This window comes from Pinus tabuliformis, chromosome 5_1, assembly GCF_031772625.1.
Source record: "Pinus tabuliformis cultivar Carrire ecotype Pingquan chromosome 5_1, CPIR1, whole genome shotgun sequence".
Taxonomy (NCBI): Eukaryota; Viridiplantae; Streptophyta; class Pinopsida; order Pinales; family Pinaceae; genus Pinus; species Pinus tabuliformis.
In genome coordinates this window covers 542,755,047-542,769,154 of record NC_142305.1, presented here as the reverse complement: position 1 = coordinate 542,769,154, position 14,108 = coordinate 542,755,047, and positions in this window count along the sequence as shown.

Here is a 14,108-nt window from a genome sequence, read left to right as displayed (position 1 = left end):
TTTTGCGATGAAATTCTTTGTTAATTCTCTTTTGGTCTTCCCGACGGCTTTTAACGCTATCGGCACTTTTAACATATCACAACTCTTTAAAGGTTTGCACATGAAGAATTTTGTATTCTCCAATTGCCAATATGCTTGATGTGTCGATGCTCCAATATGTAGGACCTTCAATATGCGATCACCGATATGGATATACTTTGATGATGTGATGCGTTGATAGGCCCAACCTTCGATATGTGATCGCCGACACGGTTGATCTCCGGGGTTGCGATCGTCGATATGTCGATACTCTGATGTTGTGATGCACTGGTATGCCCGACCTTCGATATGTGATCGTCGATATGGTTGATCTAAAAGGTTGTGATTGTCGATATGGCTAGCCTCTGATCTTCCAATCTCTGATATGCCTATATTCCTTCCCGCATAAGGCTTCAAATCCCTGAACTTCAGCAGGCCATAACTTTTGAACCAGGATTCCATTTTTGGAATTCCACATATCATTAGAAAGCTTATTCAAAGCACTTTAAAATTGGGAGGATACGATAAAGAATTTGAGTACTTATACTGCTTGGAAGGTGATTGCAAACTTCCCTTCCCATTGACTCTTTGTCTAGTTGAACACAAACTACCAAGATGATCATTTTATGGCTTCTTCAGTAAGCCTGCTGCTACCATGGAGTTCCATCCAAACACCCAATGATCATGTTGACCCTTTTTTGACATCCATTCCAACACTTACATAGCCACCTATACACCATTAAATTTCCAACAATTAGTACTAGGATTTGTAAATAAATAAGCTCCATAAGAGTTAATCCAATTGCATGTTTGATTACTTCCATTTTACTACTTATTTGTGTGTTTCATTTGATGCATTTTCTTGATTGATTGTGAAGCATTTTGGTTTGCCTTAGATTAATTTAATCATATTACTTTTATGCTTTGTTTCATGTATTAGAAAAAATATATTTTTCTGAAAGTAGGATTTATTTCTCTTATGGTGGTATATTATCCCTTGTTTATGCTCTCTTCGAGTTAAATGATGTGTATATGACAAGCGTTGACAAGATTTTGAAGTTCTCATACTCTCTTGCATCGAGTGCATGTCCTTGAGTAGGAGTTAAATGTTTACCCCCAAGGCGAAAATGCCTTAGAGGAACCCCTCAAAGAGTTGTAATGTTTCTTATTCCATGTAATGCTCCTCCTTGACTACTTTGATTTGACACAGAACAAGGGATTAACCCTAAAATTGCTAATATGTTCATGGGTTTAAACTATATAGATATGGTGGATATTTACACTTGTGATGTATACAATGATTTCTAAGGATGTCTTTGGTGGTGCAGGTAATGGGTCATGTGGAAATTATGATAGTAAGAACCATAAAAAAATGAAGGAAATATAAATATGATTGAAATTTAATTATCCAGAGTCACTTTGACTAAACCTAGAGAGACTACAAAAGTCCACTTGCAAACCCACAGACTTGTTAAGGGTAACATTTCATTTGATTTGATTCAATTATATTTCACTTTGATGTAAATTTGATATGTGTGGTTACATATGTTTGCTAGGTATAGGGCTTGACCTTTCCAACTTGCGAACAGATGGGTGTGAACCATAACCATTGAAACCATAACAGAGATCTGAAGTCCCAACAGAGACGTGCAATTTGTATTTTCAAACTAAAAGTGATTCAGTGGAATTTAGTAAAGTGGAATGACCTTACTCCCCAACAGCTGATCCTCCCAAATTTTGAATTAGGCTAAGGTAAACTAGATGAAACCCTCATGCTTGAATTAATCCATATATAAACTAATCACATATAGGGGAATCCTAAAAACATATTATGATTTTATTTTAAATGAATTATTATTATTAAAAAAAAAGGAAAGGGGGTGACACATGATTTGGGGGGAGGGGTGGGCAGCAATGAATATTAATAATTTTATGAAATAAAAATAGTAAAATGAAGGTAATTTTGCATGAAGTGAGTGAGGTGGCTATCCTCATAGGGTCTTTAAATATATGGGAAAATCCTTGGTTTTGGAGGGTAGTTAGGAAAATTACAAAAATGTCAGAAATTCTGCAAAACAAATAGCTCATTTGAGTCATTCTAATAGTACTAATCCGGGTGTTTACTAGTAGATGGTAAATCCATGTTGAGTACATTTTACAACAAAAATTGGTTATGAACCACACAGCTCAGATGATCTGGATTGGATAATTATAAATAAAAAAATAAAAAAATCATCTATCGCATTGCTTTTAGATTGGAAAAATTGGAGGAATCGGCTTGCAAGAGCAATTTTATCGACAAGACCTAGTTTGGAGAATTGGGATCTAGAAATTTCTCAAGCCATTTTCGAGCCTTAAATGACATTTTTGGGGGCGTAAAACTTGGTTATATAAGTGAAAAGCCCCATGACTTTGTTCTAAACTCATAGATCTTTCCAACAGTGCAAGAATTGCTTCATAGGAGTTTGTATGCAAATGTTATGTCTCTCAGAAGTTGAACTACCATGTTTGACCACCATGGCAGTAGTGGATGCCATGCCAACCCTCATTACTCATACAAAATGGGCTAGCCACATGAGAACTATGAAAATGAAAATATAAGATTCAAATTTGTAACTCTAGTTGAGAGTTTGAGTCAAACCTAGACCCTAGTTGGATATCGGGTTATGTTATAACTAGGCCACTAGGAGGAAAAGGGGTTCCATTCTATTCAATTGTATCTTGTTCCACAATAAAGCAAAGAAACTAGAGGTGGGAGTGAGAGAGAATAACATAATGATTTATATTTTTAATGTTCATGAACAACCTATCATGCCACAATTTTAAGGTGACTCCATAGAGAATGTCTTCTCCTTTGTACTTGCATTTTTTCCATTCCAAACAAAAGAGGGCAAAGTAGCCTCACCTTCAACTGAATTTTCTCCCATAAATGTTTTACAAATTGTATCTTTGTGTTCATTTTGGTTGTTGTATGATTATATTTGTTGATCTTTATTTTCCACATTTTATATATTTCATGCATTAATAGCAAATCAAGAATCTAAAGGAATTTAACCTTCATAGTATATATTTCATATCAAATTTGTTGTGATGAACTGTCCAATGGAATATCTATGGAAATTTACAAATCATATTGGTATCAGAGCAAGTTTCTTTGAGGAATCTTGTGGGAAGTTGTAGGGGAACTAGGAAATTGTGTAAGAAAAGAGTTGCAAAACTCTAACCATGACCACTAGTATGTTCATAATAACCTTGATTTGGAAGAGGAGAGATTCTTGAGGCTAGAAGCATAAGTTATCAATATAAGTGACAATATGAACCTCCTTATGATGGCTCTAGAAAACAAGCTAATAATCAAAGACGATGGAGAAAATTAAGGGATCATGAAGACCCAAAAAAGGAGTCAAGGAAAGAACCTGAGAACGACTAGTCAATTTTGAGTGTCATTACCAATTCATAGTCCCTATTCAAGATGGAAGCAATGGCTGACATAAATTTTTACCAAGGTGATATCGATGCCTTAAAATTGAATCATTGGCTGCAAAAAGTAGAAGTATATTTTAGATTTCACTGAGTAGAAAATATCATTTACTAGTTTGAAGTTAGAGATCCATTCTCAAACTTGGTTGGAAACCCATACAAAGACACTTAGGTTGGAGTGCCATCACACAATAACTAATTGGGGGGACTTTAAAACCCTCATAAATTCTTAATTCTACCCTATTGAGTATGTAGAGGACCAATGGATCCAACGAAACTACTTCAAGAAAAGGCAAGAGTAGAGTGTATAAGAGTACATCGTTGAATTCAAGATGGTCGTCAACCTAGGTATCTCTGCTCAGAACCCATATGTACTCCTTAAGTATATTGGGGGTCTACATATCCATCTATGAAAGCAGGTGACGTTGTTCAAGCCATGAATAGTGGAGAGGCTTGTGTACAGGCACAATACCTGGAAGACATAGGTCAAAAGAAAGGGCAATGAAGTGGTTCACAATAGAAACAGAACCAAGAAGCTTCCAAGAAAAGGAAGAAGAAGAGTAAATCAAGAAGGGAAAAAAGACAATTCCCATTTCACATTAGTATAAGAATCCTAACAATAATTTCAACCACTATAACATTGATGGTTACACTTAGGAGAGTTGCCAAAATCTACATCCAAAGTTAAACCCAAAGAACTTAAAGAAAGATGGGAAGAAAAAGAATCTTCTCCCCATAGATTCAAGCAATAGGGTGGAAAGCATCTCTTATGTGGACAAGAACATTGTCTCCACCTCAATGTAGAAGGAGGTGAAACTAAGTAGCCTTCATCATTGGGAAGAGAAGGAGATGTCCAAGCTCTTTTACATTAACGTATAGGTAAATAAGATCAAGATCAATGACATGTTCGACCTAGGTTCACATGCTAATCTCATGAAAGAGGATCTAGTCAAAAAACTTGGATTAGAGGTTTGATATCATCCTATCCCATATCCATTAGGATGGGAAAATAAGGATGTAAAAATCAAGGTAACAAAACAGTGTATAATAAAATTTGATGTCATTGATGATGTAAAATTGGATGTAGTTCCACTTGATATATGTGGGGTTGCATTTGGGATTCCTTACATGTATATGTGAAATGCAATCTTCATGCAGAGAGTCATCCAACACTGCCTCATCAAAAATTGGAAATCATTCATCATTAACACACAAAGGCAAAGTCCAAGATTTCATCAGTAAGTGCCAACCAAGCCAAGAAATTGATCAGTTGTAGAAATATATTTTATTATTTTTAAGAGAAAAACAGTCTAGTGAAGAGTCAATAAGGGAAAAGGCATCCCTGAAGGGGTGCACTAAATAAAATAAAAAACAACTAGAAGGGTTATTATGTGCATACAAGGGAGTGTTCTAGGGTCCTAAATGGATATCACCTAAGAGGGAAGTTAAGCACGAAATCCAATTATTTTCGAACTCTCCAATGCCAAATACTGGGTTGAATATGAAAGTCCATTATGGAATCAAGAGAAGTGAAGATGTAATTGTAGCAACTGCTAGAACAGAGTGTGATTCCACCAAGTATCTACCTTCTAGGTCACCCCTCATAATTGTGCCAAAGAAGGATGGGACTTGGCAAATGTGCATCAATTATAGATTATTAAACAAGATTACACTCACAAACAAGTATCCCCTACCTAGGATTGATGACCTCTTAGATCAATTGCAATATGCAAAATATTTCACCAATATGGATTTAAAATCAGAGTATGACCAAGTTCAAGTCAAAGAAGAAGACACTTAGAATACTACCTTCAAAACCAAACAAGGTTTGTATGAGTAGTTAGTCATGCCATTTGGTCTATGCAATGCACGAGTTAGATTCACAAGATTAATGAATGTTGTATTATATCATTATTTAGATTCATTTTCTATTATTTATTTGAATGATACAATATTTTTACAGTGCCACTTGAGAGAATCACATCTCACACTTGATTCAGGTCCTAGATACTTTGAAGAAGCACCAACAACTGGAAAGTCCCAAGAAAGTTTTCACAACATTAATTGGTGTATCTAAGGTATGTGATCAGTGGAGTAGAGCTTAAGATGGATCCTGTAAAGATGGAGGACATCATGAAGTCGTTGGTTCCTACAAATGTCTCTGAAGTTAGGAATTTCATCAAAGTAGCATATTACTTGAGGAAATCCGTAGCTTCATTTTTAGTAGTAGCAACACCACTCCATGTTGTAACAATGAGTGGAAAGAGATTCCAATGGGGGAACAGTCAATGAGAATCCTTTAAAAAGTTGAAAAAGAAAATCATCCAACCACCAGATCTTGCATTACCAAACTTTCAATAACCATTCGAAGTAGAGATGGATACTAGTGGGTATGTCATGGGATAGGTCTTGATGCAGGGAGGAAGGCTTGTATACTACCATTATAAAGTATTTCATGGGGGAATTTTCAACTACCCTACATACGACAAGGAGTTCTATGTTCCAGTACAAGCTATCAAAAAGTGAAAAAACTATATGATGGAAAAGGATTCCACCATCCACATAAATCATCAGCCACTACATTACCTACATCCCAAAGTAAGTGACAGTGAACTGGACACTACAAGTGGATTGGGTTCTTACATCAATTCCATTTAGGCATTAGGTATAAAAAGGGAAGTATAAACAAGTTGGATATGATGTGTTTTTAAGGCCACCCACATAAATATATATATATATATATATAGCTTTGAGAACTTTGATGCACATGGAACCTTTCAACCATGATGCATATAGAGAGGTATATACAAAGGATGAACTTCAAGGAAGCATTTCAACCGCTACAAGGGCAGAGTCATGTAGAGGATGGTGACAGCACAATTGAGTATCATCTCCAAAATGGGTTACTCTACATGTTGGACAAGCTTTGTGTTCCTAAAGGTAATTGATTGTAGTTAATCAGAGAGGATTACACCTCCAAGGTTGTAGGAAATTTTGGTGTAGGGAAGGTATTGTCCAACATAAAAAAGTATGTACGCTGGCCCAGAATGCAAGAAGATGTAACAATGTTCATTAGAGGATGTATAATTTGTTGTATCAACAAGCCTAGTAACATGAAACAAGGTCTATACAATCCCTTACATGTACCCACTCATCCTTAGGAAAGCATTTCCATGGAATTTGTGGGATTTTTACCAACAATCAAGAAGGGACGTGACTACCTATTTGTGGTAGTTAATAGGTTCAACAATATGTGTTTTCTCATGCCCTGTAAAAATACCATCAAAGGGCGAGAAGCAACAAACTTGTTCTTTGTACAGGTGTGGGTACACTTTAGGATACCAAGGAGCATAATTTCAAACAGGGACGTCAGATTTCTAAGTGAATTTTGGACTACAATGTGGGAGAAAATGGACACAAAGTTAAATAGGAGTACAGTATTCCATCCATAAACAGATGGGAAAATAGAGGTAGTCAACAAGACTTTGGTGCAATTTTTGAGGGGTTACAATTAGAAACATTTGAATACCTAGGATGAAAATAATATATATATATATATATATATATATATATATATATATATATATATATATATATATATATATAGCACTCTTATAATAGGGAAGTTCACACTTCTACTTGTAATCCCCCATTTGAAACTTGTTTTGGATATTTTCCACTTTCACCTTTAGATGTTGTATATGGAACAAGGAGGAGTGGGGGAGGATCTCATAAGAGATGCTTTAAGAGAAAAGTCTTTTTTTTTAAGTCAAGCAAATCCATTTGCAAGTACATGAAGCATCAAAGAAGTTATAGGAAAAATACAATGTCAAGCATGATCAACATAGGACAAAGAGGAAATTCAAAGTGGTAGATAGAGTATATTTACAATTGAACAAGGAGAGGCTACATGGTTCTATTAAGAAAATCAAGGCTTTGTGATATGGTCTTTTCGAGATACTGGAAAAGGTGGGAGATAATTCCTATATATTGAGTCTACCCCCATACATGTGCAATTACTCAGTGGTGAATGTGGAAAATCTCAAACTATATGATCCTTCCATGTAGGATTAGGAAGAGGATTAGGCCCTACCTTCATAGAGGACCTGTCTCTAGATTCCCAAGTAGAGTTGACAGGGGATAAAGTTTTGCGAAAGAGGTCCAAAACTACAAGACAGGGGAAATGTGACCTTTGGAAAATTGGTTTGAAAGGTCAACTTCCATGCAAGGTTAAATGATACTCTAGAGAGAAGGTAGAGGAAAAAATTCCACCTCATTCAGTAAAGTTTTTCGAGACCAAAATCCTCTTAGAATGGGGAGGTATAATGTTGATTGGATCATTATATAATTTTTCATATATGTCAATGCTTTTAGAGTGGAAAAATCGTAGGAGCCATTTTATTGATGGGATCTAGTTTGGAGAAGCGGGGTACGAAACCTTCCCAGACCATTTTAAATTTTAAATTGCATTTTTTGGGGATAAAACTTTGTTGCTTAATCCCTAAACCCAATGATCTTGATATACACTCAAAGACCTTTCCAACTATGCAAGAATCATGTCAATCGAATTTCTTATGCAAAAGTTATGCCTCCAAGAAGTTGACCTATCATGTTTGACCACCATGGCATGAGTGGATGCCAAGCCAACCCCCATTACTAATCGAAAAGGGGTTGGCCACACGAGGACTATGAAGAAGACTCTAGAAGGTTCAATGTTGCAATTTATGGGGAGTTGGAGTCAAAATTGACCCCTAGTTGGTTATCAGGCTATGTTATAATGGAGCCATTAGGAGGAAAAAGGGGTCCACTATATTCAATTGTATCTTGTTCCATAGTAGAGAGGAAAAACTAGAAGTTGGGGTGAGAGAGCATAACAAAGGGAGTTATCATTCTATAGTAGCTTATCAAGACATAGGTCTAAGTTGAGACTCCATAGAGAGTTCCTTCTCCTATGTACTTGCATTATTCCATTTCAAACAGAAGAAACAGACCAACCTCACCTTCTAGTTTGGTTTTCTCCCATAGAGGTTTCACACAAAATATGCTTATGTTCATTATGGTTGGTATGTGATTGTATTTTTTTTCTCTATTTTTTGAATTTATCTATATCATGTATAAACAACAATTAAATAGTTAACGTGTTTGGAATATAAAGGAATTTAACCTTCATAGTATATATTTTAGTTTATTTTTATCAAATTTGTCATGACAAATTGTCCAATGGAATATTCACATAAATTTACAAATCATTAGACGTCTCACAAAAATAAGTTATCCCTATGTATGGTTCGAAGGAAACGAGTTCGCACCAATCAATTGGCCACAGCAATGATCTTGGAAAAGGGACCATACTGGGGAGAGGTAAAAGGAATTGGCTAAGTATAAATTTGTTTTGGTTTCATTCTAATTATTTGTTGATTTAGCATGTAATAATATATATTTATAGAATAAATTTTGAATGAGATTGATTTGATGTTAGTATGCAAATGATGTTGGGTTTGAGTTATTGCTAATAAAAAACGGAAAGAGGGTTGAGCATTTGGTTGGATAAAGCTATTGGTAATTTCCGTAATAGGTATAATAATTATTTGAAAATTGTGAATTCAAATGTGGATTTTGCTATTGATTAATGAAGTGTGAATAGTTATAGGAGAAATTATATTCAAGGAGTAACATCTTGTACACATAACATTTGTTTAAGTTACTATAGGCAATATGGTTGTTAAAATAATTGCAAGCAATATTCTTGATGAAATGCATAAATGAAATTTATGTCATATTTACTTGGTATTTTTCTATTTTTACAAAGTTGTGAAGCTAAATCCATGTTGTATAAGGTTATTACCTTCATTGTGTCAATTGTAAATATCTTGTGGGCATTATATTCCATGAGCCCTTTTGTTCAAACTCTCTAGACTTAGACGGTTTTATCATTTTTCCCCTCAAATATAGTGTTGTGCTAGCTCAATGCCTCACCCTCACCTCTCATATTTACAAATGCACATGTGGATGATAAAATTTGGTTCCAACATGTTCTACTTTGTTATTCCATCTATCGGTGTCTTTCTTGGATGTGGTGTTATAATTTATTTGGTCTTGCTATGAAAGTGGTAAAGTCTACTAAAGGATAACACTTCATATCTTTGTAGGCTTATTCCTTACCTCGTCATGCCATGGGGGACATGGTTTTATTTTAGAAGGGTTGTCATTCCTTTGGTTAACTTGTACTATTGGGAAACTAGTAAAGATAGTGTTTTACACATTCCTAATTGTACTTAACACCCTCCCTTGTACCCCTTCAATCCATCTTGTCCATGAAAATGATTTTTCCTTTCATGTTTGACTTCGGAAATGTGACAAAATAGGTCTAAATGAATAAAATCCTAAGTTATTAAAATCCAAAAATGATAACAAGTGGAGAGAAAATAAAAATAAAATATCCAAAAAGTAAAGCTTGAGTTAATTCTGCGTTGTTATGAGGCCATTGATCCTAGTCCCATGGTTTTCTATGAATATCTAAAGAAAAAGAGACTTGTTCAATAAAAGTAAAACTTATTAAAACAACAACAACAACAACAAAGGGTAATAAGAAAGAGTGCTGAGGAAAGGTAGTTCAATACTACTCTCTCTCTCTCTTTAGAGGCTTCTACATGAAATGCCTATTTCTTGAAAGCTAGGTGATCAAAAATGTAAGATATCTACATAATTACTAGACTTTGAAGGTCACTACATGAATTTATCCCCTTCCATTTCCATATTTTTCCATCACATCACCTATCTTTTACTTAGGGACCTATAAAACACACTTTGTCCAAGGACTTGACATACCTGTTGTTAAGAATTACAACTTGGACAAGAGCTTCCATACATGTTCAATGTGACATGAAAAAATTAGTTTGAGATATTTTCAAATAGTGATTCTATTTTGTAATTCACTTTAGTAAAGATGTGAAACTTGTATTTAGCAGTTGAGTCTAAAATTGTACTAAGACTAGGAGTAATCTTAAAAATAGATTCTCCACTAAAACTATAAAGACAAGGGAAAGCTAGAGGCTTTCGCACACACTTGAGCAGTTGAGCAGGCAAGAGAATGAGCAGCCAAGAAAGAGGTATTCCTAAGAAATACATAGTTCAAGACAACAATTCCATACAATTGTACAAATTTTTGTGTAATCATACAAATAGCACCATATGGATCATACAGCCATAAGGAATTTGTACAGAAATCGTACAATCCATATGGCAATATTGTACAAAAAAGATTGTTGATGTGTTTTTATCCATTATACCTCCCAAACAACTTGTAGAAGATCAAACTCAATGTGTTTTTTTGGCATCCATGTACGTTGTTTTTTTGGGCAACATATGGAGGATTCCTTAAGTTTTTTTTTAAGGAATGAAAAGTTTATTTGGAGTAATTACCTATGTGTTATAAATTAATTTGTATGCTTCCACTATGCAATTTTTAGTTATTGTATGAATGATGTTATGGCATGAATTTAATTTCAACATTAAACATATTTACCAACTTGACCATGTTTATGACCTCAAAACAAGAAATGTATCCCTAAAAGACCATAATTTTGTGTCAAAAACACCAAAATCAACCCTCAAATCAAAAAACAGGGATATTGGAAGCACATTTTCTTCGAAGTTAAAATTATAGCTTTTTGCTACCGTGGTCTTAAATCCTTGTAAAGGTGCAATTAAAAAGCTTAAAATCAACTCTCGAATTGAAAATTAGTGCGGGCCAAAATTACCATTTGTTTGAATCATGGCCTCAACAATCAATATCATTGCAAAAACAAACCTTAAAATTGACCCCTAAAACAAAAAGGAGTGCACTAGAAGCACCCCCTAAAAACTAGTGTCATTGTGAATAGAAACCTTAAAATCAATCATCAAATTAGAAAGTAATGCTACTACTAGCTCATTATTTTTTATTTCGAGATTAAAATTACAACATATTTAGTAAAGTGGTCAAGACCATGGATGCCACTACAAATCAATGCTCGAACCAAAATATGGTGTTATCTACAACTTTTTTTTTGTTTTAGACCTAAAATATGAAAATTAAGAAAAAAATTAAAGAAAAAATAAAAATAAAAATGATGCTAAGCTTCGAAGTTGGGTTCCTTTTCTGATTCACGACACTTGGGTGCTCGACCATAATTGGTCTTGGTGGTCCAGAGCAATTGGAAAGATGCTTAGGCAACAACGGTGTGCCCGACAAGTGGTGGGACCTCATGACCATGTTCTGTCACATGGCCATTAGAGGAGCCACCATCTATGGATTCTCTAGGCATGCAACTTCAGAGTGTTACTACACTCTTTACGGGACTGGGGCAACAGAGGCATGAGGATCAGAATGAAGTGATAACATTCATGAATTATCTACAACATAATCAATGGAACACGCTTGACCGGTTCGCCTTACTTATACGGAGCCAAAGACAAACAAATGAGAAGCTATATAAGATTGAGGGCCAGATTGATCACCTGGAGTTCCATGTTCACGGAGATCCTAGACCTCCAGACATACCTAGTTCTAGACATACACCAATACTTCCTCATAATCCTTGATGATGGTGGGTTGCATTTGTATTATCCTTGTGTTTTGGGCGCTTTGTGCATTTTTTTTCTAGGTACGATGTAAGTTTTGGCATTTTGCTTTTAGTTTGTGTATCTCTCTCCTGCCCAAAAATCCAATAGGAGTGAGGTTAGGAGAGTAGTGGAATTCAAGCAAATTTGTTGTACTATTTTGAAGAATTAATAGAAATTGGTTAATCGACAAAAAAAGAATATTTTAAATTTAGAGAGAGAGAGAGAGAGAATGATCCCCCATCCTCCAAACCCCTCACCCCCTCCTACCCCCAACAAAGGAAGAGCTGTAAAAAGAAATAACTAAAAAGTGGAGAATTTTTCCCAAAAACATATTAAAAATGTTTAAAATCTTAAAATGATTTTTTGGGATTATTTTTTAAAATAGAGATTAAAAAACTCAATTATTAAAAAACAAAATATTTATTTAAAAAAAAAATAAAATTAAAATTAAATTAAATAAACATTGAAATAAACAAAAAAAAAATAAAGAAATTTGAAAATAAAATAAAATTCTTATTTTTATATATGTATAACAAAAAACATGTTATTTTTAAAAATAATAATAATAAATTAAACAACAAATAAAATCACACATGAAAATATCCCCACCCCTCTGCTCCCTCGTCGCTCGTCATGGTCTATCTACGCTACCACATCCTCTAGTTTCTCCCTCCACTTGTGTGCTACCTCCAAGGAGTGACACAAAACTCTATTAAGTGGCAAGTTTACAACCCACCACTTAGAAGCAACGCATGTGAGGAGGGAGAAATTGAAGGGTGTGGCGTTGTGGCTAGGTAGAGGAGGTTGGCATGGGCAACATCAAGGTTGTGGATGAGCATTTTAGGGGAGGGGAAACCAAGAAGCGAGGCTTTGGCCTCACTATACACACATGGAGTGGGAAAGTGGTGATTCCCGTAATCACCATTGCGCAACAAAAATAATTAGTTGTGTATTTTTGTTAATTTATTTTGGTTTTGATTTTTTAAAATTTTGATAAGATTTTTAAAGAAGTTTTGATATTTTGTTGTTATTTTTTTAGTAATTTTTTTTTTAATTTATAGATAGTTTCTTTCTTTTTTCCTCAAAGTTAGGTATTGTTTTATATATATATATATATATATATATATATATATAACCCAAATGGGGTGACATCCTGTAAACACTTGAATTCATGAATAATTGTCGCCATTATCCCTTAACTCTCACCGCATGGCTAGAATAGTTGGTAGTAGAAGGAAGCAGAGAAAGCATGCAACATGATATCAAATTATGGAAGATTGTACCATACCTTATTTAGTTGTGTGAATAGTCCCTTCTTATCTATATTATGATTCAATGCTCTATATTCTCCCTCCCTCATACATTAGGAAGAACCATCCTACAAATTTCATCATCACTCAAGGAACTCAAGCTCCTCAAGCTCTAGTTCTATGGTTTTCTCAGCAAAGGGTAAGCTCTTATCTGGAACTATTTATGCTTCCTACTATCTTTGTTGTTTCATTTCTAATCCCTCTATTCAGTTGGAACAAAATTTTTCCTCCCTTATTTTGGGTTCTTTCAATATTTTGTCATTTGTGTGTAGAGACCTAATCTGAATTGGATCATCATATTATTTGTCACCCATATTGAAGCTTTTAGAGTGGAAAACTTAGAGGAATCAACTAGCAGTGCCATTTTTACTAGCTTGTCCTAGTTTGTCAAATTGGGGTATGAAACCTTCTTAAATAAGTTTGAGGCACTAAATGACATTTTTTAGGGGGTAAAACTTTGCCTTGTAAGCACCACACCACCCAAGGCTATTCTACACTCAGTACAATAAAGATCTTAAGTATGCAAAAGTTATGCCACCTGAAAGTTGACCTTCTTGTTTTGACCACCATGATTCGTGAGGATGCCACCTCAGCCCCCATTTTTCATGGAAAAAAGGTTACCCACATGATCATGATGAAAAAGACTCTAGAAAATTCAATATTGTAACTCTAGTCAAGAGTTGGAGTCAAACTTAA